Source organism: Pleurodeles waltl, chromosome 9, assembly GCF_031143425.1.
Source record: "Pleurodeles waltl isolate 20211129_DDA chromosome 9, aPleWal1.hap1.20221129, whole genome shotgun sequence".
Classification (NCBI taxonomy): domain Eukaryota; kingdom Metazoa; phylum Chordata; class Amphibia; order Caudata; family Salamandridae; genus Pleurodeles; species Pleurodeles waltl.
The window spans coordinates 907,046,660-907,074,616 of record NC_090448.1 but is presented as its reverse complement, the minus strand read 5'-3'; the positions used below and the strand labels follow the sequence as shown (position 1 = coordinate 907,074,616).

The 27,957-nt window shown below is 44.9% G+C and overlaps 1 protein-coding gene across 1 annotated transcript in view; it reads right to left on the bottom strand.

Moving 5' to 3' along the window:
* TUNAR (TCL1 upstream neural differentiation-associated RNA) overlaps positions 1-27,957 on the bottom strand; it is a 382,087-nt gene that overhangs the window by 98,707 nt on the left and 255,423 nt on the right. Inside the window, exon 3 of the mRNA XM_069208255.1 lies at positions 22,720-22,787. The gene's annotated coding sequence lies outside the window, so the exon portion shown is untranslated. The remainder of the gene's footprint in view (positions 1-22,719; positions 22,788-27,957) is intronic.

Here is a 27,957-nt window from a genome sequence, read left to right as displayed (position 1 = left end):
AGGTACATTGTGGTGGTAGTGGACCATGCCACCTGGTACCCTGAGGCAATACCCCTCCGGACAGTCACTGCTCCCACAGTGGCTAGGGCCCTACTTGGTGTGTTCACCAGAGTGGGATTCCCAAAGGAGGTGGTCTCAGATAGGGGCACAAACTTTATGTCAGCCTATCTGAAAGCCATGTGGGATGAGTGTGGTGTTACTTATAAGTTCACCACCCCCTACCACCCACAGACCAATGGTCTTGTGGAAAGATTTAATAAGACCCTGAAGGGCATGATCATGGGTTTGTCTGACAAACTCAGGAGGAGATGGGATGTCCTCCTCCCATGCCTGCTGTTTGCCTACAGAGAGGTGCCACATAAGGGGGTTGGATTCAGCCCCTTTGAGTTACTGTTTGGGCACCCTGTAAGAGGCCCATTGTGCTTGGTGAGAGAGTCTTGGGAAAAGCCTCTCAAAGAATCCAAGGAGAATGTGCTAGATTATGTACTGTGCCTGCGGTCACGCATGGCTGAGTACATGAAGAAGGCAAGCAGAAACCTGGAGGCCAGCCAGGAGCTCATGAAGCTCTGGCATGATCAAAAGGCTACCATGCCTGAGTATCACCCAGGACAGCTGGTGTGGGTTTTGGAGCCTATGGCTCCTAGGGCACTTCAGGCCAAATGGACTAGGCCCTATCCAATTCTGGAGAAAAAAGGTGAGGTCACCTACTTGGTGGACCTTGGCACCCCCAGGAATCCTCACAGGATCCTGCATGTAAACAGGATGAAACCCCACCAGGACAGGGCAGACATGACCATGCTAATGGTCACTGATGAAGGGAAGGAGGAGGAGGGTGAACCTCTGCCAGACCTCCTGTCCTCAAAGGCAAAAGATGGGTCAGTGGAGGGAGTGGTACTCTCTCCCAAATTGACAGACCAGCAACAAAAAGACTGTAAGCAAGTTTTGGGACAGTTTGCTAGTCTGTTCTCCCTGACCCCAGGACTCACCAATTGGTGTGTCCATGATGTTGACACTGGTGACAGCTTGCCTGTCAAGAACAAGCTGTACAGGCTGTCTGACCAGGTCAAGGCCAACATCAAAGCTGAAGTGGCTAAGATGTTGGACCTCAAGGTAATTGAGCCCTCTGATAGTCCTTGGTCCAGTCCAGTGGTACTGGTGCCCAAAGCTAATCCCCAAGGTGGGAAGAAAGAATTGAGATTCTGTGTGGACTACAGAGGTCTAAACGCAGTCACTAGGACTGATGCTCACCCCATACCTAGAGCTGATGAGCTCATTGACAGGTTGGGGGCTGCCAAATTCCTGAGCACATTTGATCTGACCTCAGGATATTGGCAGATTGCCTTAAGTCCAAGAGCTAAGGAGAGGTCAGCATTTTCCACACCAGAGGGCCACTTTCAGTTCAAAGTGATGCCCTTTGGCATGAAATATGCTCCTGCCACCTTCCAACGGTTGGTGAACAGAGTCCTATCTGGGTTGGAATCTTTCAGTGCAGCTTATCTGGATGATATAGCTGTATTTAGTTCCACCTGGAAGGACCACCTGGTCCACCTGAAGGAAGTGCTTCAGGCCCTGCTTCAAGCAGGCCTGACTATCAATGCAAGCAAGTGCCAGATAGGGCAAAGCTCTGTTGTGTACCTGGGCCACCTTGTTGGTGGAGGCCATGTACAACCTCTCCAGCCCAAGATCCAGACTATTCTGGATTGGGAGGCTCCAAAAACCCAGACTCAGGTCAGGGCCTTTCTTGGCCTGACTGGGTACTACAGGAGGTTTGTTCAGAATTTTGGGACCATAGTGGCCCCTCTGACTGAGCTTACCTCCAAGAAACAGCCCAAGAAGGTCATTTGGACCCCAGAGTGTCAGAAAGCTTTTGACACCCTAAAACAGGCTATGTGTTCAGCACCAGTGTTACTGGCCCCTGACTATAGCAAGTAGTTTGTAGTGCAAACAGATGCTTCAGAAGAAGGGATTGGGGCAGTGTTAGCACAAGTTAATGAAGAGGGCCATGATCACCCAGTTGCCTTCATCAGCAGGCGACTACTCCCCAGAGAGAAAAAATGGAGTGCCATTGAGAGGGAGGCCTTTGCTGTGGTCTGGTCCCTGAAGAAGTTGAGGCCTTACTTCCGTGTACAAACTGACCACAGACCTCTCAGATGGTTGATGCAGATGAGGGGGGAAAACCCAAAACTGTTAAGGTGGTCCATTTCCCTACAGGGGATGGACTTCACAGTGGAGCACAGACCTGGGACTGCCCATGCCAATGCAGATGGCCTTTCCAGGTTTTTCCACTTAGCTGATGAGGACTACCAGGGTGTAGGTTAGTACCCATCACCTTTCATCTGGGGGGGGGCAGTGTAGGAAAGTCCTCCTTTTTTGCCTGATCACCCCCACTCTTTTTGGATAGGTACTGGTGGTTACTGACTCTTGACTGTGCCCTGGGTACTGCTAACCAGTCCCAGGGCCTGTGCTCTGTGTAAAATGGATATGCAAATTAGGCTAATTATAATTGGCTAAGTTAACCTACCTATAAGTCCCTAGTATATGGTAGGGCATGTAGGTTTAGGGACCACAGCATAGGTGGTGCACACCTAGGTGCACTGCTGAGGTGCCCAGTGTCATTTTAAAAGCAAGCCTGCCTTGCTGGCTGCTTTTAAATTAAAGTTATATGCAAATTCGACTTTGGAATTAAAGGTACTTCCAAAGTCTTAAACTACCTTATTTTTACATATAAGTCACCCCTAAGGTGTGCCCTATGTGCCCCTAGGGCTGGGTGCCATGTAACTATAAGCAGGGACTTTATAAAAATAGATTTATAAGCCCTGGTGAGGTAAAAACAGCTAAATTCGTTTTTCCCTCATTGAAGTAAATGGCCTTCATAGGCTAGAATGGGCAGATTTTATTTTAAATTTTAAAGTCTCCTTAAATGTTACATACCAAGAATTTGGTATCAAATTAATTGTTGTAATAAATCCCACAACTTCCAGTTGTTGGATTTAATATAACTTGTTCAGGTAAAAAGTTTAGACTTTACCTAAAAAGTTGCCAATTTCAGCTCTGCATTGTTTTTGCTGCTGTGCTCTGATTGGCCAGCCTGCAGCAGCTTCTGCCAGGCTGCCTTGATGAGGTGTGAAGTGGCCTGGCTTCACACAAAGGAATGTGCTTGGGGGAGAGAATCTCCCCTCAGCAGATGGTGAGGCAGGAAGGGGGAGGGCTGCCAAACTGGTCTTCAAAGGCAGAAAAGGACATCTGGAGCACCCAGCAACACCCCCACATCCTGCAACCCCAGACAGCTAGGTGCCCCCTTGATTAGATTAGGAGAGGGCAGGAGAGGGGTGTGTTTATGATTTTTAGCCACACCAGTGGGTGGGCTCAGCCAGATGTAACCTCCAAAAATCAGATTCAGCCATGTTGGATTTTTAGAGACTGTTAGAGACTGTTGCCTTTTGGGATGGATTTTTGCCACACTTCCCAGGAAGTGGTCATCACAGGGGGACGACCCTGTACCTGATTGGAGAACCAGGGCCCCCCTGCTTTTCACCCAAGAGCAAGAATAAAACTGGCAGACCTGCCCCCACACCTCAGATCCCCGCCAACTTTCAAGAAGAAGGAACTTAAGGAGAAGAAGGACTGCCCTGCTGGACCCCTGGCCTGTACCTGGACCCTGCACTCAGAAGGACTGCACCAGCTGCACACTTGGGCTTCACCACAAGAAGGACTTTGCCTGGCTTCAACTGGTTCAAGGAGGGACTCCCTGTTTGCTACAAGTGAAAAATTGCTATCCAGTGTCCCCTGCACCAACTCCTGAAAAGTGACCAGCTGACCACTGTCCAGTGGCCAAAAAGGAGTTTGCGCCAGGTGCATTCTGGGAGTTGAAGTCCGCACCCCCCAAGGACCATCACAGAACTTCTGGACCCTTGGGGTGAGCTGTGGACCCCAAAAGAACCTTAAAAGAACATCTGGGTGAAGCCCCAGAAGTTTGGAGTGATTTGACAAATTTTGTAAAAAAGCTCCAGAGAGGGACCGACCCACCACGGAAATTCTAGCCGGCTTGCCTCAACCGCGACCCGGCCTGACTTCGTGGTTCGTCCCAGTAAAGAAAAACATCTGAAAAAGAGACTAAGGCGGTCATTCTGACCCTGGCGGTCAAAGACCGCCAGGGCGGAGGACCGCGGGAGCACCGCCGACAGGCCGGCTGTGCTCCAATGGGGATTCCGACCGCGGCGGTAAAGCCGCGGTCGGACTGGCAACACTGGCGGGCTCCCGCCAGTGTACCGCCGCCCCATTGAATCCTCCAAGGCGGCGCAGCTTGCTGCGCCGCCGAGGGGATTCCGACCCCCCCTACCGCCATCCAGATCCCGGCGGTCCGACCGCCGGGATCCGGATGGCGGTAGGGGGGGTCGCGGGGCCCCTGGGGGCCCCTGCAGTGCCCATGCCACTGGCATGGGCATTGCAGGGGCCCCCGTAAGAGGGCCCCTAAATGTATTTCACTGTCTGCTGCGCAGACAGTGAAATACGCGACGGGTGCAACTGCACCCGTCGCACAGCTTCCACTCCGCCGGCTCGATTCCGAGCCGGCTTCATCGTGGAAGCCTCTTTCGCGCTGGGCTGGCGGGCGGCCTGAAGGCGACCGCCCGCCAGCCCAGCGGGAAAGTCAGAATTACCGCTGCGGTCTTTCGACCGCGGAACGGTAACCTGACGGCGGGACTTTGGCGGGCGGCCTCCGCCGCCCGCCAAGGTCAGAATGAGGGCCTAAGTCCGAACGTAAAAAGTTGACCGGGACCTCCCAGCCATCGTATCCGAGAAGGGCTCCACGGACGTCGGATCAAGATCCAGGTTTACCCCGGTCGAAGGATTTTCATCTCGAAAAAACGACTAAGTCCGAAGGTAGAAATCACCACCGAGGAAACCCACATCGCGTATCCGGACAAGGGCTCCAGGAAGTCGGATTCAACTGGCAGGTTCGTCCCGGTGAAGAAAAACTTCAAAATAAAGACTAAGTCAGAAGGTAACTTTTTAACCGAGGCCTCCCGCGACCTGTAGCCGAGCAGGGCTCCATCGCGGTCGGCCTGAAACTTTGACTTTGTTCCGGTCCTGGTGCAACCAGATGACCCGATTGGCGCTTTTTGTTTCTAAGCGCTAGAAAAATAATAATACTTTAAAAATTCATATCTCCGGTTCCCCTGAACCAATTTTATTTGTTTTTGTGTCATTTTAAAGATAAAAATATAAACTATTTTTATAAATTGGTTTTGGATTTTTAAACTGTTTCCTGTGTTTTATTTAATTACTGTTTTGTGATATTTGAATGCTTTACACACTGTCTCCTAAATTAAGCCTTGACGCTCGTTGCCAAGCTACCAAGGGTTGAGCTGGGATTAATTTACTGAGACCTAACTGTACCTAGGTGGAGGTTAGTGGCTTGTTGCTAGGTGTAGGTACCTACCTGCCCTTACCAATAACCCATTTTCCAACAGTAGGGAATAAACATTATTACCTTTTCCATGAGTGATGGTTATTTCTGATTAATATGGTTTTCCTTTCTTGGTTTCTTGAGTGTTGATATTGATTTATTGATGTTGATTATTGGTTCAGTAATCACTGCATGATTTGGATACTCCATGCAATTCAAAAGGTTCATCGACCTATACGCGTCCCCTTGTAAGTTTACTTACTAAGGACCAGGCGCGCTAGCACCATGAAGCGTCATTGGTTGAGAAGGTTGACAAAAAGGATTTTGGGATTAAAAGTCACTGCCTGATTTGATTGAAAGTAGCATAAAATTAGCAAAGATGACATTTTTCAAAGCTTTAAAGAGTGCCCTAAGAGGAGATATGTATATTCCAGCGACAATAGGGGAAATTACTCCACCAGATGGAACACCCACACGTGTTGTATTCGAAGAGCAGGGTGCTGCGCCATGCCTTTGGTTAAAACATTGGTGCAAAGCACCAGAAAAGGATGGGACATTTAATCTGAGGATTTTAGAGAATTTGAGGAGGGTATTATATGATTTGAAACCTCCTCTCAGACGAGCACAGTTTGAAGCGTTAGCAATTTGGGAACTAGTAGCTAGACAGCAACAGCAGTTAAAATTTAAGAGAAGAATGAGAAATGCTAAAAAGACACTTGTGGAGGCTAGATGGGATAGTGATCAGAAATTTTGGAGATCGGAGACTTTACAGGGAATTAAATTGTTTCATGCAGTTTATACAAAACAATGAAAACAAAGCAAGAAAAACTACCAGAAAGATGGATACAGGTCTTTACGAGGGCAAAGAGCAGAGATCAACAGAATCTAGGAAGTGTTTGACTCTCAACAAAGAGTCAGATGATGATGAGTTAATTTTACAGTTATTGAGGAATCGTCCCCTACCACATGCAGCACATGAGAAAGGCTCAAACACTAATGTAGACCCTACAACACCAACACAAGTCGGACCAACACAGCGTCAGATACAGAGTAGTCCAAGTGCAACTACTACTTCAGTAGTTCAAAATCCAGTGCCACAGTCGAACATTCCCAGAATTTACCCAGATGTACCCATTGTAGATACTGCAACAAACCTGATATTGCCATGAGGACAAGTTTACCCGAAACCAGCATTGGTTCAGAGACAGTCAACTCCGCATTTAATGTTTCCAATACAGTCACAGATGATTCCAAGGTATATGAGAGATGTCTGCACTGATGAGTCAGAATACAGGAATAATGCACACACAAGATCCAAATGTCAGACCAAGTCCAGATGCAGTGTCAGCACCAGTTACCATTGGTCCAGTCATACCATTGTTTGCACAGGGAAATAGCGAGACTAGCGGGTAGAGTCATGAGCCAGAAATTATCTGTAGAGATACTTGAAGAGAATGGCAGATTAATATCCCCCATGAGACCGACAATTGATGGAGCAGGACCGTTAATAGACTAAAGTCATTACAGAGCTCCGCAAAATACTAAGGCGGGGTCATACATAAGCCCTAACCTGACCTTAGTGACACCAGAGAGACTAAACCCAACCTTACAGTAGTTGGCAAATGCTAAGCCCAACAACATTTAATTACAAGGTCTGACAGCCCAATAATTAACCGAATGGTTAGAAAAGCTGAGTAGCTCTCGAGGCGATTCTAGTGGAGGGAATTCTAGTGGAGGATATTACCTAAACTATACTAGACTTGGGATGGAAGCAGAGGAAATAATTGAAGGAACAGTTGGGGTAAACAGACTTGAGTCATACACAGAAGATGAGCTTTGTTACTTGTGCCCAATAATTACAAAAAGAGTGGAGTTGGTACATCAAAAACTGGCAAACATAGCAGATAAATATGATATAGACATTGAGAAAACTAAACATTTGAAGAGAAGTTGCAGGGTAGAGTTTGACGCAAAAGATTTTGAGCACATGAGAACTGCAAGAAGGAAAATGCACCTTAGAGAATTGCTTCAAAGCATTCAAACATGGGGAGCATTAGACAAATGGGAAGGCAGATGGGTGAAGAAAAGAGATAAAAGAAAAAAGGATTCTGAAACTGTACCTGCAAATATGTGGCAGGCTGAGGACCCAGTAAAAATATTACTGGTGAGAGAAATTGCAGGAGGGAACTTTGTCCATGTCCCTTGGAACAGAAGTGGCATTCTGTCATTTACAAATGATTACCCTTGACTGAGAAAAAAACCTGTAGAATGGTTCCAACAGGTGGATAGGTTCATAAAGCTTTCAAAATGACTTAAACACTTTGTTAGAGATAGTAATCCCAGCAGACTTATGGGTGGAATGCAAAAGGAGGGTAGATTGGCTGACTAAGGAACCAGTGAAAGAGCCAGCAACAGGTGCACCATCTCCTGAAGTAATGAAATATTATTGTAAGGTGATTGAATTTTTGAAAACGAGGATTTCGTCCAAAAACATTGACTGGCAGCTCATCGAAAGTACAGCTCAGGAGTCAAAATAATCCATACCTGCATACTACAAGAGATTTTTGCAGGTGTTTAAGCATTACAGTGGTACAGAAACAATTGAGCCAAAAGACATGATTCATTTTGTGTTCAGATTTGTTGAAGGATTGAGACCTGAAATTAGTCAGATGATGAAGAGTCATTTGATTTGCTGGCAAGCAAAGCCGATTGATGAGGTGTTGCAGCATGCAAAGTACTGTGGTGACGAGATTGAGTTGAAGCAGAGAAAGTTGAAAGAAAAGGCAATGGTGATGCAGATTAAAGCTGCACAAACAGGGTTTCAGGGACGTTTTCCACAACAGCAACAACAGGGAAATGTGCTGTTTCAAAATCAAGGCATCGGTAGAGGTCACAGAGGAATTGGAAGTATAAATCATGGTCCTGATTTTAGCACTATAGTAGCACAAGGCGGAGTGCAAGGAATGCAAAGAATGTTGCCATGTCATGCTTGCTGAGGCCTCAGTCACTGGAAATGGGAGTGCCCAATGGTAAGTCAGGGAGGTGCTGTTCAGCAAATGAGTGATGTCAATTCTTTCCAAACCATGAGAGGGCCAAGAATGAAAGGTCCAAATCAAAAAATTTCAAAATAATGGGAATCAGATGCAAGATTTCCAGCCCAAGCTGCAGGTGCAGTTGCCTCAATTACAGATACCCAAGACACAACAGATGCAACCTCAAGTCCAAATGGTGCCTAGACAACAAATTCAAATACCTCAAGCTCCAATGGAACAGCAGGAAGTGATGCTTTCTCAGCCTGTCACAGGTCAAAATAATAATAACATGCACCAATTTCCCCTACACAGTGAGAATGGAATAAACGATGACTGGGTGAGTGAGAGTTCGGATGAGGAAAAATGTGTGTTGGCCACATTACTAGCGGTAGATCAGAAGGGTCCCTATGTTAAAGGAAAGGTGATAGGTCACAAAGTCTCATTCTTGGTTGACACTGGAGCTACACGCTCTACAGTGAGAACTGCAGAAGTTCCAAACCTGCCTCTTTCAGGGAAAACATTTCAGATTGTAGGAGTTGCAAACCAATATTTGATTAACCCAATTACAGAACCAGTTCCGTTCGAAAGTGGCAAATTTAGGGGATTGTACAAATTCGTAGTTTGTGACTTGAACCCTGTGTCCCTACTGGGAAGGGATTTGTTGTGCAAAACAAAATGCTCAATTACTTGCTCAAATGACGGAAGTGAAATTCAGACAAACAATGATGATGAAGATGACTTACTCACAGAGACAAATTGTAACACAGTGAATGAGGAATACCCTGTGATTAGTTTCTTTCCAGTTTTCACTGTGAGAGATCTTTCTTACGATTTATAGGGAACTGTCAAGATGAAAGTGTGGTACTTTTCAGGAAAAGATATCTGTTCGAAAATGGGTTATTGATAAGAGCAGGTAAGTAGCAATAGGCCACTAACCTACACTTAGGTCCAGTTAGGTCTCAATAAATTAAACCTAGCTCAACCCTTGGTAGCTTGGCAACGAGCGGCAAGGCTTAACTTAGGAGACAAAGCATAAAGCATTCAAATATCACAAAACAGTAATTAAATAAAACACAGGAAATAGTTAAAAAATCCAAAACTAATTCATGAAAATGGGAATTATTTTTTGCTTCAAAATAACACCAAAACGAATACAATTGGATAAAGGGTACTGAAGATACGAATTGTTAAAGAATTAATGCTTTTTAGTGCTTAGAAACCAATAGCGCCAATCTAGACATCTGGTCGCACCTTGGCCGGGGCAAATTCAAAGTTTGAGGCTGACCACGATGGAGCCGTGCTTGGCTACAGCCCACGGGAGGTCTCGGTCAAACGTTTACCTTAGGACTTAGTAGTTTTTCTGGAGATTTTCTTCAGTGGGACCAAGTCGCCAGTCCAATCCGACCTCCTGGAACTCTTCCTCAGATACACTTCGTGGGAGCCCTTGGTGGAGATTTTTACATTCGGGCTTAGTCATTTTTTCTTGGTGAAACTCCTTTGACTGGGGCAAACCAGAATCTTGATCAAACGTCCCTGGAGCCCTCTTCGGATACACTGCCTGGGAGGTCCTTGTGAACTTCCTACGTTTTGACTTAGTCAGTTTTTCTGAGATTTTCTTCAGTTTTTCTGAGATTTTCTTCATCGGGACGAACCTGCAACCTGCGCGGTTAAGGCAAGGCAGCTAAAGTTGCTGGGGCGGGTTGGTCCCTTTATTGATATTTTTTCAAAAAGTTCTGGATCTTTTCACAGATGTTCTTTTAAGGTTCTTTTGAGGTCCACAGCTCACCCCAAGGTTCCAGAAGCTGTGAGATGCTCCTTGAGGGTGCGGACTACAACACCCAGAATGTACCTGGCACAAACTCCAAAATGGCTACTGGACAGTGGTCCGCTGGTCAGTTTCTTCAGGAGTTGATGCAGGGGACGCTGTTTAGCAAGTTTTCACCTGTAGCAAACAGGGAGTCCCTCCTTGAACCAGTTGAAGCCAGGCAAAGTCCTTCTTGTGGTGAAGCCCAAGAGTGCAGCTGGTGTAGTCCTCCAGAGTGCAGTGTCCAGGTGCAGGTCAGGGGTCCACCAGAGCAGTCCTTCTTCTCCTGTAGTTCTTCCTGGTAGGGATCTGAGGTGTGGGTGCAGGTTTGCTAGTTTTAACCTTGCTCCTGGGTGAAAATCTGTAGGGTTCTGGTTCTCCAATCAGGTGCAGAGTCCTTTCCCCTGAGAGGACCACTTCCTGGGAAGTGTGGCATAAATCAATCCCAGGGAGCAACATTCCTCAAAAATCCATAATGGGTGCAAATTGTTTTCGGAGGTTACATCAGGCTGAGCCCAACCACTGGTGTGGCTAAAAATCCTAAACACACCTCCTCTCCTCTCCTAATCTGATCAAGGGGGCACCTAATTGTCTGGGTTTGCAGGATGTGAGGGAGGTGCTGGGTTGCTCCAAATGTCCTTCCCTGCCTTTAAAGACCAGTTTGGCAGCCCTCTCCCTTCCTGCTTCCCCATCTGCTGAGGGAAGATCTCCTCCCCCAGACACATCTCTTTGTGTTGAGCCAGGCCACTTCACACCACATCAAGGCAGACTGGCCAGGCTGCCAGAGGCTGGCCAATCAGAGCAAAGCAGCAAAACACTGCAGGGCTGAAGTTGGCAACTTTTCAGGTAAAGTTTAAAACTCTTTACCTGAACAAGTTATATTAAATCCAACAATTTTAAATTGTGGGATTTATTATAACAATTAACCTGATACCACACTTGTGGTATCTGACACTTAAGGGGACTTTATACATCAAAATAAAGTGTCCCCAGTCTAGCCTATGGAGGCCATTCACTACAATGAGAGAAAAATAAATTTGGCTGTTTTACCTCACCAGGGCTTATAAAACTATTGTATAAGGTCCCTGCTTATAGTTACATGGCACCCAGCCCTGGGGGCACATAGGGCACACCCTAGGGGTGATTTATATGTAACAATAAGATGGTTTAAGATTTTGGAAGTATTTTTAATTCCAAAGTCAAATTTGCATGTAACTTTAATTGAAAAGCAACCTGAAAGGCAGGCCTGCCTTTAAAATGACACTGGGCACCTCAGCAGTGCACCAATAGGTGCACTACCTGTGCTGTGGTCCCTAAACCTACATGCCCTACCATAGACTAGGGACTTATAGGTAGGTTCATATTGCCAATCATAATTAGCCTAATTTGCATATCCAGTTTACACAGAGCACTGGCCCTGGGGATGGTAAGCAGTACCCAGGGCACAGCCAAGAGTCAGTAACCACCCGTATCTGTCCAAAATGTTTGGGGATGACAAGGGCACAAAGGAGGAATTTCCTACAATATTGGACTGATAAAAGGAATTGAGCCAGTTAAAGTTCCAGCTAAGCCAAATAAGTTTTTCCCCAGATTCCTCAGTACCACATGACAAGAGAGATGATTGAAGGTCTGGTACCAATAATTGCAGACTTTGTAGACCAAGGTGTATCCCACCAATAATGGGAAGTTTTTAATTGTTCAAAATTTGGGAAAGGTAAATGACATCAAGGTAAAATGTTGCCCGATGGTACCCACTCCTGGAGTAATTATGTTTCAAATACCGTATGATTCTGAATGGTTCACCATAGTGGAGCTGTCACAAGCATTCTTCTCTGTTCCTCTTCATGAGGATAGCTAATTTCTCTAGTGCTCCAAAATCTTAAATCAAGTCTACTGTTGGTGTACAATCCCACAGGGGTTCTTATAGTCACCCTCCATTTTCATTTTAGAATTTAGAGTCACTGGAAATGCTTTACCAGTCAACATTGGTACAGTACTTTGATGATTTGTTGATTGCATCCAAACCAAAAGAAGAATGCAAGTATGGTACTATTGCCTTGCTAAATCATTTAGGGAAGAATGATTATAAAGTGTCCCCAGTGAAATTGCTATACTATCAGAAAGAAGTGAAATATTTGGGTCACCTAATTGAGAAAAGAATTTGGAAAATATCCGGAGAAAGGGTTGCAGCCATAAAGCAGATGAATCCTCCCACTACTCAAGGAGATGTTAGGATGTTTTTGGGAATGGTGAGCTACTGCCGCCAATGGTTTCCACAATTTTTGGTCATTTCAAAGCCCTTGCAGAAGCTGACTCAAAGGAGGTTACTGATCCTCCAGTGTTGGACCAAGCCTGTATGAAAGCCTGTACGAAATTGAGAGAAAGTCTGTGTCAAGCCCCAGCTTTGGGTACGCCTGATTACACAAAACCCTTCATGTTGTTTTGTCATGAGTGTGATGCATGTTCATTGTCTGTCTTGATACAAGTACATAGTGGTGTAAATTGCCCAGAAGTATATTTTGTCAGCTACTTTATACCTAGTTGAAGCAGCCTTACCAGGCTGTCTGTGGTGCGTCACAGCAGTTGAACAGAGCCTCAGAGTGAGAGCATTGTGATGGGATACCCTTTAACAGTAATGGTCCCTCACTCAATTGAAGTTTTACTCACTAGTTCCAAGACCCAACATTTGGTTGGTGCCAGGCTCGCCGAATATGAAACCTATGGTCCCCAAACGTATCAATCAAAAGGTGTATAGTGCTTAACCCAGCAACTTTACGTCCAAATGAGAATGTTGAAATTGATAACATGGATAACATTGAACATGCCTGTCTAGCTGTAACTGAATTGTGCAAAAAAATAAGACCCGATATTAGAGATACTGGTTTGGAAGAGAATGACCAAATTGCTTTTGTTGATGGCTCCTGCTTGAGAGATAACACAGCCGTATTGAGACCAGGATATGCAATATGCACTATCTCTGGTATACTGGAAGCTTCCTGGCTTCAAGGAGTATATTCTGTACAAGTGGCAGAGCTGGTAGCTCTTACTAGAGCGTGCCATGTTTCCGCATAGCTTAAGGTCACCATTTATACAGACAGTCAGTATGGATTTGGAATAGTCCATGACGTTGGCCAATTGTGGTTGCAGAGAGGTTTCCTGACCTCTTCTGGTCACCAATGAGAAATGGTGAGAGAATTCATGAACTGATACAAGCTATTCAGTTGTCAAAAAAGATTGCTGAGGTGAAATGCAGTGCACACTTGAAATCGCAAGATTTTGTTTCAATGGGAAATAGATATGCTGATCAACTCGCAAGGTTTTGCGCATTGAACTGTATATCGTTCAAAGAGGAATGGGAACTGTTACCTGATGACAATGAAATGCATCCTAATTATGCTTTGCATGTTGTAGATACCAAGGAAGAATTGAAAGCATTGCAGGACAATGTACCTAAAAACAATAAGAGGGAATGGATTAAAATGAAATGTGTTCACAGACAGGATGATGTTTGGATCTCAGAAGAAGGACGGGTGGTTTTGCCAAATAGTTTGATATCTCAAATGACTAGATATTATCAAGGTCAAGCACATATTGGAAGAGATGTAATGGTTCAAACCTTCAAACAATATTGGTTCAATCGTGAAGTTTAGACAGGTCGCCAAAGCAATTTGCCATAAGTTCGGTAATATATTTTTTATTAGTTAATAAAAACCATAAAATGATCCCTCTCCATAAAATCACACACAACATTATTAATACAGTAAAACATGACATGATCAGTACAATGGGCAAGTTAACCTCTCTTAGCTCTGATTACATATATAGAACTTGATTAAAAACATGTTAAGACCAGAACTAAATGGTTAACCACCCTACCTCCTTTCGACCTATTTGTGTCCCATTGGGCGGTTTGCAAGCATATGAAAAGTAGAAAAATTCATAGTAATATGGGTCAACTCCCCCGGTGTTGTTCCTGTCTGCTAGGGTTTATGGGGGGGTTGGGGGGGGGAGGGGACCTGGCTTTATTTAGAAAATATTTAAAGTCCAATACTTGGCTTTTATAATTGAGGGTTAGAGTGCAATTCGAACCAAGGAGAGCATTGCCTTTCTTCTAACCTATTTCTAATGATCAATTGGGTATTGGATAGTTACCTCTTAGCTATGGTATATGCTCTAAGAGTTTCATCGCTTACCGAAGTCCCTAAGTTTTTTTGGGGGGCACTTAGGCAAATAAAAGTTTCCAGAAATTGGATCAGCCTAATGTCCAATATGGGATTTCTTGGATTAAGTGCCCCATTTAGGGATTGTCCACAAGAACAGATCCCATTAATTTAATTCTTTCTTCAGCAATTGTCTTCTTTGGATAGCCAAAGCTGGACAGATACAGATCACGTGTCCTAAGGTTTCCACCGCCAGATGACACAGGCGGCATTTCTGGTTGTCTCTTTGTGATACCTTCTTCCATTTTGGCATGTGGTATAGCATTGGCATATCGCCTAGCCTTAGAAAGCGTTATTTAATTTTCAGTGAGTTGCCAAGTTTAGCTCCTGTGTGGCAAGATGTTCACTTCTCATGCTTCTTACATTACTCAGGGCTAGTGGGCTAGCCCCTCCTGTTATATAGTTCTTTGATGCTACGTCCTGCTGACCCCTAAAGGAACTTGCTCTTTCATCCACTGGACCTTTGGCTAATATGGGTGGACGATCTTCTAACTGAGTCCATGGTGTCATGGAAGTGTCCTCTAAGTTGCGGACATTCTTTGCTGCTACATTTGAATTGGGGATATGGGGAGTACTATCCAGTTTGTGCCTTCCCCTTGTGGCCTTGCCTTCCTTACTTGATTCTATAGGGGTGATCTCAGTGGTCTTTATAATGTTTGGGTGGAAAGACCGAACCACCTTCCTTCCCTTTCTTGCACATTTTTTTCTCTCTTTTTGTTATTTTCAGGGTTGTAGGATGCTCGAGATTTCTGGGATTAGCTGCAACTAGTGAGTATGCTGCCGCCTCAGAACCTCCGTGATAGATTTGGCCGTGGCATTGATTTCTGCAGGATCCCTTTTGTCTGCTGAGGTATGGGGCCTGCCCTCTGCTTTCTGCACGAAAGGAATGGATCTCAAGATATTAGACATGGTACATTCCTCTTTCTGGGCGGTGCAGACTTTTTTTTAGTATTCCTTCCAGAATTATCAGCAATTGGGATAATCTGTCTACCACCTCCTTACATGAGCAGATGGTAAAATCATTAAGTTGTTTGGCATGAGCCCTTGTTATCAGGACGTTTAGTTCTTCCAATTTGCCAACTATTGAGGAGACAAAGACTGCTAATGTATTTAACAGGTCTACCTGGATGTCCATTTTGTTGGGGTGAAACTGGAGCGCCATTGCTGTTGCCTGCATTGAGTTAGAATTGCAGCCCACATTTCGTTTGCACTGGTTACCACCAGTGGTTGTAGATTGTCCTTGTTTTTAGCCCTTTGATCTCCCACTGTGGCTTTCGCATTGGGTCTTTCTTTCTGTGATACATTCTCTTTCTCTGCCTTCCTATTTGAGTCATCTGGTTTTGTCTTTAAGAGATCCTGCTCCCTATTTTCAGATCTGTAAATCAGGAAAGAGCTTAGAGCTGGAGCTCTTTGGGCCATCTTCCGGGATCTCCTGTTCCAGGACTTCAGCAGTTGCTACCATCTCTGAGTCGGGGATGGATAGATTGACCAGACTAGACGTTCTATGGAGAATGTTGGGATTTATGCAGGTATTTCTTCCAATCTTTGGTTGTTTAGGGGTTCCATGGGCTCCTAATATAGGGTTTAGATCCCCTGGAACCATAGTCAAAATACTTCCATCCGGGAGCCGTTTTCCCATGATCACTATTGTTGGTGATAGGGGAGATGGAGGCAGCGGCTCTTCTCTGGCCTCAGCCTTCTTTCCAGGCCCTTTTAGTTGCAGGACCTGAGCGAGTGATGAACTACCCCCTGACGTTTGTTGGTTTGAAGCCAATGAGTCCCTCTTATTTTCACTGTTGCTTGAGGCATTGCTTGTGACAGAGTAATAGTCAGTTATCTTACGGTAGTTGAATTGGACTCCATAGTTTGCTTCCTCCTCTTGGAGAATCTTGTTTGTCCACTGATCTGTCTCTCTTATATTCGTCTTTTCCATGATGTTATTTTGCTCTGCTGGGCTCCTGCTGGTTATATTGGTTATATTGATTGTACCCTGAACCCTGTAGGGGCTGGGATGGTCTGAAGCACTACTCGCCCTCCTTTTTGCGGTCACCAAGTCAAGTGACGGTTCTCTTTTCCTTTTTCTCTTAGTTAGCGTAAAAGTATTGCTTTGTGCTTTGTCTGACCTCATTCTCCTTTTTCTTAATTAGGCTGGGTGAGCAAAACAGGCGGCAATGGAGACAAAGGAGAATGGGCAGTATAATCCACTCTAAGGCCTTCTGCCGTGCACTTGTAAATGTATTTGTGCTTTTGTTCCATTCAGGTTTATTCAAGTTTATACTCCAAATTATGAAATTATACTCAAATTGTTAGTGGTTATTGAATTTCTTCCATTAATTATATTTGATTATGCCTGCTATGGCATGTTCTTGTGTCCCGGGGGGTTAGGGTGAAAGTAAGGTCAGGGGAGCAAGTGGGGCTCACTAGCTGCCCTGCAAGCCGCGTCCGAGTCAAGCCGGACTGCTTCTGCAGGCTGGCTGCAGCTTACACTTTGCGATAGCCGGCTATGGCTGTTGCGCTTGCTTCACCTGACTGTGCTTCAGTGACCTTAGATTAATGATGCCAGCTCTGGTGCCTGTGCTGGTTCGGACGCTGATGCTGGTACTGGTGATGCAGGTATTGTCTCCGTTTTTTTCCAGTTATTTTTTTCCACCCTCCCCCACTCCATATCTCCTGTGCCATGGGGCCTCTAGGCCACGACGGCCTCCCGAGTATCTGGGCTTCACGCGGCTGTCCCTCATGGCCTACGGGACACCGAACCTCTCCCACGGCCTCTCCTGCGAACAGGAACCACCTCCTCCTGTGTGGGCACGGACCTCCGTGCGAGTGAACACCTTGCGGCAACTGGGAGAGGGTTTGGGAGATGAGAGAGGAGTGGCCGCTTGATGGTCCCGATGCCACAGAAGACCTGTGCAGCAGGCGAGCCGCAGTTGCGAGCTGCAGTGAGGGCCCTCAGGTCCACGCTCCTCATCCGTCAGCTCTGCACTGCACTGCACTTCCGAGGTGCTTCACTTCCCCAATTACGCTTCTGAATCCATGTGCGCTTAATTTGCCATAGGTGTAATGTTTGTCAGCAGATGAATGTGGGAAAAGGGGCAATGTCCAACATGGGTCACATCGGAAAAGCTGGAGGTCCGTTTAGCCGGTTGCAGTTGGATTTCACTGAGATGCCTGTGTGCTGGGTATTGAGATATTTGTTGGTGATTGTATGCATCTTTAGTCATTGAATTGAAGCTTACTCTACACGAAGAAATGACTGCCGTACAGTAGTGAAGTTATTGCTTAGGGAACTGATACCACGTTTTGGGTTTCCGGTCTCTTTAGAATCAGATAGACGAAGTAACTTCAACAATGAAGTAATCAAACTGCTATGTTCAGCTTCAAATATTGAGCAGTAACTTCACTGTAGTTACCGCCCTGAAGCATCAGGACTTGTGGAACAAATGAATGGTACCTTGAAATCAAGAATGACAAAAATGTGTTCGTCCACAAATGTGAAATGGCCTGACGCACTACCGATAGTTCTGATGTCAATGAAAAGTACACCCAACAAGAAAACAGGACTGTCACCAAACGAGATCCTCATGGGCAGAGCAATAAGGTTGCTGACGGTCCCTGCAATTGCTCTTGTGAACATTACAGATGATATGGTGTTGGACTACTGCAAAGGCCTAGCTGATGTGGTTTGCTCTTTCTCTCATCAGGTAGAAGCCACCACACTGCAACCGTCTCAAGACCAAGGACACAACCTGAGAGCAGGAGACTGGGTTGTGATCAGAAAGCACGTGAGGAAGTTGTGCTTTGAGACTCAGTGGAAAGGACCCTACCAGATAGTGCTGATCACAACAACAGTTGTAAAGTATCCTGGACTTATGAATTGGATCCACACCAGCCACACTCGGAGTGTACCAAATCCTTCGGATAAGGAAGAAGAGTTGCTGAAAATACCAACAACGTCGAGACACATTCCAGGATTGGAGAGAGGAGAAAGATAACTAGAGGCTGTACTTGAGCAGACCACATCCAACGTATTCCCTCCTGTGAGAAACAAAGTGGAAGAGATACAGGAGAGTGACAATGAACCAACCTCAACCAAGGTAGCAGGAGAAGCTGGTCAGAGGAGGGCTCTCCCAGAAGCGGACGGTCTTGAAAGACAAGCAGAGCAATCAACAGATCCCAAGGGGGAAGGAGTTGAGGTGGATCAAAGCCAATGTGGTCTGACTCCTCCTGAACCATTGCAGGTCCATCAAGAGAAAATCCTGCAGAGCAAGGAGAAATTACAAATCCATCACTGAAAAGAGCGCCAACGAAAGGACCATTGAAAGGAGATAAGTGGCCAGAATCACAACCAAAAGTGAAGAAAGCAATTACAGTGACAACAATCGAGGAAGAAGTAGATACCACAAGAAAGGAAGATTTGAGTAATGGAGAATTAATTGAAGATCGAAAGCTGAAGAGAAAGAGAGTTGCAAATTGAAGGTACGAGGGTCCTGACTGGGCGTATGTATCTACCAGTGGCAGAAATAATTTTTGTCTTTTGGTTTTGATCGAGATATTCCAGGGCAATATTTTGGCACGTAAAGAGAACTGATGAACTAAACTATTGTAAACCTGTAATTCTGAGAAAAGAGAAAAAGAGACTGTTTAAATTAATCAGAAAGACTTTTGGATAACCTGATTTGACAAGCAGCTAAACCGATTTTGGACAAAATTACCTATTTTTGACAAGGGGACTGGAAGAAAGACTGAAAGCTGTAAATAATTGCTGAAGACTGAAGATTTAGTTTTTTGATTTTTGCTGCATAGCTATAAATATTTTCCTTGCTTCTACTCTCTGATTCTTTACAGACCATGAGTAACCATAATCAGCAGGATAAAAAGAGTAGATGCTGTCAACATATAGGCATTGGTTTAGCGATTGTGTGCATGATAGTGTGCCTGGTATTGATTGTAGGTGTGACTGTTTTCGACAAGAATGAGTCCGACCATACCTCGGCTGTAGAGACAACTACTATGCTTTCAGATATAGATAAGTTTAGGTTAGATGAGAAATATCTGCACATAGATGACACACAAGGAGAACTTTCTTCTAATGTTTTCTATTGCTTATTGCATGAGTATGTTGACACAATGGATGCGAGAGAGTGTAATGTTTGCACACATATTCCTGCATCAGTCGAAGAAGGAGTAACCAATCATAGTTTCCCCTTACTTATGGCATAAGTTGTAGTCTGTTACTGACAAGATTTTATAACCAGGAGTATATCCAGTATTTCTATTCCAATTTTGATGTTGTGTTTTTGTTTGTCCCCATAATTAGAGACCTGAATAAAATAGCTAAGGACAATAACATAGCAATAGTGAGACATTTCCTCCATTAACCTTTGGAACTGTTTTTGCGCATCGCAATACCCTCACCTGCTTGCTGACACCAGTAATAAAAGCTTCTTAGAGCAAACAGAAGATAGAAGGAGGGTATTAAGGGAGAAGATAGTCATAGGGTTAGTGATAAGGACACCAGGAGATGATCATGCATTTAGTGACCTAAGCACGCAAGGGAAATTAATTTTAAGTGCAAAACATGTAGGAAAGCTTTGTGTATATAGGCCTAAATCTAGAGTTGACAAGTTGTTTGTGAGAAAGAGTGAATGCAGGCATGTGTTTCTGTTTCAGTTTAAATGGACATTTATATTGAATGGACAGGATCCGGCAATTCTAGGAGTTTATCACACCTGTGGGCCAAATGCATATTACCGTCTTTCTAAAGGATGGTATAGCACATGTTATCTGGGGATAGTCTTCCCCAAAGTGTACCAAATTGAAGACTTGAATAAATTACCTAAAATGACTGAATTACAATATAATAGATGAAAGCGAGAATCCGTTTCTGGCATAGTTTGAGACACATTGTGAGCAATGATCCCTTCATTGAGGGTCGCTTTGAATTCTATAAAGATTTGAAAGTTGTCAACTATTGTGGACAACATGCTGACCGACTATTCAGGAGGCATTATCCTAATGGATACAGAGATGGCTGGGGTAAGAGCTATGACTCTTCAGAACCGCCTTACGTTAGACATCCTTTTAGCAAAGGAGGGCAGAGTTTGTAAATTGCTGAGACCGCAACATTGTTGCTCGTATATACCTGATAATAGTAAAGAAATTAGAGGCCTTGTTATCAATCTAACCAAAGATAAAGCTGATTTAAAAGAACTAACTGAACCAATTTTATGGGAAAATGTTGGCAAAGGAATTGCTTCTGTAGGGAATTGGTTCAGCAACCTGGGGAAAGGGATATTAATGAATTGAAACCAAAGGTCATCGATAAACTGGGGGTAGAAAACCCACACCGTTATGCCAACAGAACTACGCCCACAGCATTATGACCCATGAAACACCATGGCGGACATTCAATGGCAGTAAACCATGGCGGTACATTCCGCTGCGCTCAAAATACACACACACTAACAAAACAACACCAAATTGAACAATTCAAATTACACACACCTGACACCCATACACACACCACATCCACACAACTATAAAACACACACACACTACCCACAACCCTTTACGACTAGAAATAATTGCCATTAGAGAGAGACAGCAAGAGCACACACACAACCAGAGTCACATAACAACATCACCTATACAACATCCACGCACCTTACATCACACACCCCAACACATCACCTCACAAACCCTCACCCACACCACTCACACTGCACCCATGGCACGACAACGACACCCCAGATTCTCTGAGGAGGAGCTGACCATCATGGTGGAGAAAATCATCCGGGTAGAGCCACAGCTATTTGGATTGTAGGTGCAGCAGACATCCATTGCTATGAAGATGGAGCTATGGCGGAAAATCATGGACAGGGTCAACGCCGTGGGACAACACCCCAGAACAAGGGACGACATCAGGAAGAAGTGGAACGACCTACGGGGGAAGGTATCTTCCACAGCAGCAAGACACCAACTAACTGTACAGAGGACTGGCGGTGGACCCCCCACCTACTCCCCCACAACAAACAACATGGGAGGAGCAAGTCTTGGTGATCATGTATCCTGAGGGCCTGGCAGGAGGAGGACTGGACTCTGGTAAGTCAAATCTCTATTACTATCACCCCCCCACCTCCATGCCATCACAAACCCCCACCCTCACCCTCTCTCCCATCACGTCACCATCTCCCACATACCCCACCATCACAACCCACTCATCCCAATACCAAGACCTGCATGTAACACCAATGCATGGACACCCCTCACAGACCATCATGGACACCTATCACCACTGCATGCACACTGGAGAGAATCACCTAGTCCACCAAATGGCTACTGACTCAAAGGCAAATCCGCCAGGGCAACAACAACCATAGAGGGCAACACACCCACGCACATGATGTCACATGCAGAAACAATAACACTGTTGTGATAGTGCGCAAGATCGGCACTGGAGTGATAGTACCCCGCGGGCACTTCGCCGAGCACGGACGCTGTGACGGAGGAGGCAGAACCACAGTGGAGCGGAAGCCACCAGGCAAACGCGGAAATGGTGGGGGTTTTAAGCCCCGTCAGTAATGGCAAAAGATGTCTGGCAGGAGAGGAAGCAAACCGAGGTATGGCAGCGTGTGGAGACAAACAAGCACAGGATGAGGACGAAACCCTGGAAGCTCGAGGAGAAAAAGGTCCAGAGGAGGACGGCGGCCCGGAGGTTTCATCCGACTACAGAGGGAGGAGACGCACAGAGGCCGGCCATGTTCTGGGAAGAACGTGACCAGTTTAGGTACGGAGTTCGTCATCAATGGGATACGGGGAGGAGGGCTACCGAGAGATGAGGGGGGGTTGGTGAGAACCAGTGAAGCACAAATTATTGTAAAACAAATTTGAGCACCGGGCACGTTAATATGGAAGTAAAAATCAGAGGTCATAGAAAGTAAGAAAGGCACGGGGAAGGAGGGAGAAAGACAAGGAAATATTCTTCATTACGAATAAATAAAAGCAACGGTTAAGGAGACAGAAACAAAAGCAGACTGCAAAGAAAGATAAGGGCTATATCAAACCATAACCCAGAGCAGGAAAGAAAGGAGAGAGACCTCAGGCAAGAAAGAAGAGTAAGGAAAATAATTCTAAAAAAAAACAGAAAAAAGAGAGCTGGGAGACAGGAGAAACAGGAGACAGAAGAGAGAGATACAGAGAAGGCAAAGAGGACAGTTAAAAAGAACCCCATTAAAGATAAAGAGAGGATAAACGTACCTTCCAAACGACTTCTTCTTTTCTTCTTCTCCCATGTAACCTCCGCAGTTAAACTCTGAGATGCCCACCTGAAAAAGGGAAGAAAGAAGAAGTAAAGTCAAGAACCAGAAAAGAGCCGGGAAGAGTTCCAGACAATAGATCACAGAATAACAAAATATACAAGAAGGAAAACAAAGTGTGGAAAGAAAGCAATAAAATAAATTGTATTAAACCCATACAATAAGCCAGCAAGCCTTCATTATTACTTAACCTGTTACAGTGGTGTCAGAAGTGGGATTCACTCCCCTTGGAGAACAGGTTAAGTACAATGGAGGATAAACCTACCCCAGTTAGCTGAGGGCCAAAGACATTTGCAACTTGTCTGGGAAGAACAGTTAAAAGAGGCAAAAGAATAACGTGAAGCTTTACAAACTGCCTTGAAAAGTCAGGCGACTATTATTGCCATTAATCAGTTAGTGCATGAGACTGCCATCAGGAAACTGACTGAAACGATAGCAACGATTAGAGTTCACCCAAATATACCTAACAGTGGTCTACAGAAATATCAGGAGAATGAGGATCCTGGCGCGTTCTTCACAAACTTTGAATGGGTAGCCAGTTCCGCTAACTGGCCTACCGAGAGTAGAGGGCAATACATTGCTCCACTCCTGACGAGGACTCTTCAGGCAGCATATCAGGCAGTGAATCCAGGAGGTATAACACCCTATGAAGAAATTAAAAAAGCAATTCTGGAACGGGTAGGTCTAGACCAGGAAAATTATCGCCTTCACTTCTGACATACAAAATGGGTGAGTCAAGAAAATCCCCGTTGAAGACAGCAAATGGCTAAACCCCAACGATACCACCAAAGAAGAGATGTTCGAGGCGATAGTACTAGAACAATATCTAGATGCATTACCTATCTCTACGAGAATTGGATTCGCCAGCATCCTGGTCTAAATAATACCACCGCCGTCGAAATGGCCTGTGCCTATCACTGAGCTCCAGACTTCACGGCTCCAATGCAAAGCTGCCACCATCGACGTCGAAGTCAATTCCATCCAAATTCTTCCCTTCTAAACCATTACTGGGTTTAAGCACAAAGAAATCCGGTCCCTATCGAACCCCCTCCAAGGAACCCACGATAGGTCCTCAATGTTTTCACTGTGTAGAATGGGAGCACATTGCGCGATATTGTCCTGTAAAAGGGCACCAAGGAGAACCAATGGAGATTGGAATGACCAGGGGAAAGGTATTGTTGTTAGGGAAGACAATGACTCAGTATTCCACCTTCCTTCTGGTGAATCAAAAGAAAAGGAAAACATTGATAGGTTCTGGTTGTATTCAGAGTGGCATTAATCAGTTTTACGTCCGGTCAGACCAATTGGTAACAGATGAAGAGGTAAGGACCACCTGCGCTCATGGGGATAGCAAAGCATACCCCATCGCTATCATACAAATAAATTGGCGGGGAAAGGAAAAATCTCTTCTCATAGGAGTCATCCTAGACCTTGGTGAAGACCTCATTCTGGGAACCGATTAAAGATCATTTCCCGAACTCTTAGATACCTTAAATCATAATAATCAGACTGACTCCTGGTGGACTGAGGCACAGTTTGTATCCTCAGAAATAGAGAACCATATACCAAAGGAAAAACTAACCAGATCACAAAAACGAGAACAGAAGAAAGCTTATTACGGGGACAATACACAAGAAAATACCCCTCAAACGAATTCCAGGAAACTGATTCTGTCAGTTGCAGGACAGTTCCGGAAATCTCAGCGGGATGATCCAACGTTGAAAAACGCCTGGCATACTGCCCTGACTCATGATTCCCAGACGGTAGGTCCGTATTTTCAAATCAGTAATGAATTGTTATATCGAGTGTGTCCTTCATCAGGTAGCAGTAAACCCCAGTTAGTAGTTCCCCAAGGCTACAGAGAGCAAGCACTTAACCTACCACATGGTGACACCGGAGAAGGTCATCTCGGAAGAGATAAGACGGAGGAATCCGTAACAAGGAGATTTTACTGGTCTGGGGTCTATGGTGATATATATAGAGACAATGTCAGCAATGTCTGAAATGTCAGTTGGTTAATCCCTCCAAGGATCCCAAGGCTCCCCTCCTTCCCTTACCAATCATAGAGACCCCCTTCACTTGGGTGGGTATGGATCTGGTGGGACCCCTGATACCATCCTCAAAAGGTCATCAGTACCTCTTAGTACTTGTAGATTGTGCAACTAGATACAAAGAAGCTATTCCGCTGGCGAGTATGACTACTAAAACTGTGGCTCAAGCCATGATTGAGTTCTTTTCTCAAGTTGGATTCCCAAAATAACTCCTAACTGATCAGGGAACCCCCTTTATGTCCTGGTTAATGACCGAGATTTGTCAGACTCTAGGGGCCAGATATTGCAAAGGTTTTTACCCATTCTGTGTCTATGGGAAAAAGTGTTCTTTCATATGGCCCTAGGAGTCCAACACATATGGACATCGGTTTATCATTCCCAGACAGATGGTCTAGTTGAACGGTATAATAAAACCATAAAAAATCTCTTACGTAAAGTCATTAACGAGTCTGGTAAGAATTGGGAGAAGAAATTACCATTGGTATTATATGCCCTAAGAACCCACATACAGTCTTCCACAGGACATAGTCCGTTTGAACTCCTGTTTGGAAGACAACCATGCACCCTGTAGGAGATGCTAGCTGAACAATGGGAGGAAACAGAAGAGGAAATTAAGGACGTACTTACATATACTAGTGATTTAAAGGATAGTTTACATACCATATGGGAGGAGGTCCAAAAACAATTAAAAGAAGCCCAGCTGAGACAGAAAACTTATTATGATGCGAAAAGTAAAACACGCGAGTTAACAGCAGGGCAACAGGTGTTGATTCTTTTACCAACTACTGAGAATAAATTATTGGCCCGTTGGCAGGGACCCTATACAATAATGCAAAAAGTAACTCCGGTAACATACAGAGTAGAGATACCAGCAGGGTTGGGTAGAAGCCAGATTTATCATATTAATCTTTTGAAGGTCTTGCATGATAAAGAAGCACAGAATAGTAATTTGTACATTACGACCTGTTCTGAGAGAGAAATACCCATGTTCCCTACTGTCCGAAAACCCAAACAAAAGAATACGCCTCATTTTGGTAATAACCACACTGCTCAATGTTCTCAACTGGAAGAAAAAGTGCATACAAATCCTGAAGTATTTTAAAAAATACCTGGTAGGACCCATCTTATAAAACATCATATCCGTACTCTAGGTGGGCGGGTGTCTCGGCAAAGACCCTTCCGTATACCAGAATCCAGAAAACAGTTGATCGAAATGGAAGTTATGGAGATGTTAAAAGCGGGGGTCATTGAACCTTCATCTACTCCCTGGTGTTCCTCTATAGTCTTAGTCCCCAAACCAGATGGCTCTATCCGGTTTCGCATCGATTTTAAACAAGTGGATTCCCTTTCCCATTTCGATACATATCCTATGCCTCAGAAAGATGATCTCCTAGAACGATTAGGGAAGGTGAAATACATGACTACTTTGGACTTAACAAAAGGATATTGGCTGATTCCACTAGAGGAGAGTGATAAAGAGAAAACAGCCTTTGCGACACCCTCAGGTTTATATCAGTTCACGGTACTGCCTTTTGGCTTACATGGGCCACCTGCCACTTTCCAGAGATTAATTGATATGGTGTTACGACCCTTTCAGGACTATGTCGCCGCATATTTAGACGATGTCGTCATATACAGTGAAACGTGGGAGGATCATATATCACACTTGTCCAGCATATTAAAAGCGCTTCAACAGCCAGGATTAATGGCCAATCCAGAAAAGTGCAAACTAGGGCAGGATACCATCAATTATTTAGGGTATGTGATAGGACACGGAACCATGAAACCACAAGTGGAGAAGGTGGACGCTACTACACAAATCCCTGTTCCAAAGTACAAAAAATATATCAGGGCTTTCCTGGGCATGGTGGGTTATTATAGGCGGTTTATTCCCCATTTTTCTGGCATTGCAGCCCCTCTTCCTGCCCTACTCGAGAAGAACAGACCAAATCAAATACACCAACTTACTGACTTAGAGAAAGAACGTTTCCTATAGTTGAAAAACTTATTAACTACTGAACCCATTTTACGTTGCCCGGATTTTCAAAGACCCTTCCAAGTCCAAACCAATGCTTCTGATCAGGGATTAGGAGCTGTCTTGTCACAAGTAGGGGACGACGGACAGTATCATCCAATTGTGTATATTGGCAGAAAACTCTTACCCCGGGAAAGGCATTATCCCACAGTGGAAAAGGAATGTCTTGCAAAAAAGTGGGCCATTGAATCTCTTGGATACTATCTATCAGGATCATCCTTTACTCTTCTTACGGATCACGCTCCCTTAACCTGACTATTGAAACACAGGGACACAAATGCTCGTATACTTTGATCATTCTTATCCCTGCAATCTTTCTCATTACAGATATAACACTCCCCTGGATCCTTTCTTTCCAATGCCGACTATTTTTCTCAATATCCATCCAATAAGTGTACCACTCTCTAGGGGGAGTGAATGTGATAGTGCGCCAAGATCGGCGCCGGAGTGGAAGTACCCCGGGGGCACTTCGCCGAGCAGGGACGCTGTGACGGAAGAGGCTAGACCACAGTGGAGCGAAAGCCGGCAGGCAAACACGGAAATGGTGGGGGTTTTAAGCCCTGTCAGTAATGGCAAAATACGTCTGGCAGGAGAAGAAACAAACCGAGGAATGGCGGCGTGTGGAGACAAACAAGCACAGGACAAGGACAAAACCCTGGAGGCTCGTGGAAAGAAAGATCTGGAGGAGGACGGCGGCCCAGAGGTTTCATCTGACTAAGGAGGGAGAAGACGCGCAGAGGCCGGCCACGTTCTGGGAAGAACGTGGCCAGTTCAGGTGCGGAGTTCGTCATCAACAGGATACGGGGAGGAGGACTACCGAGAGATAAGGGGGGGGAGGGTTGGTGAGAACCAGTGAAGCACGAATGATTGTAAAACAAATTTGAGCACCGGGCACGTTAATATGGAAGTAAAAATCGGAGGTCATAAAAAGTAAGAAAGGCATGGGGAAGGAGGGAGAAAGACGAGGAAATATTCTTTGTTACAAAAAAATAAAGGCAATGGATAAGGAGACAGAAACAAAAGCAGACCGCAGAGAAAGGAAAGGGCTATATCAAACCATAACCCAGAGCAGGAAAGAAAGGAGAGAGACCTC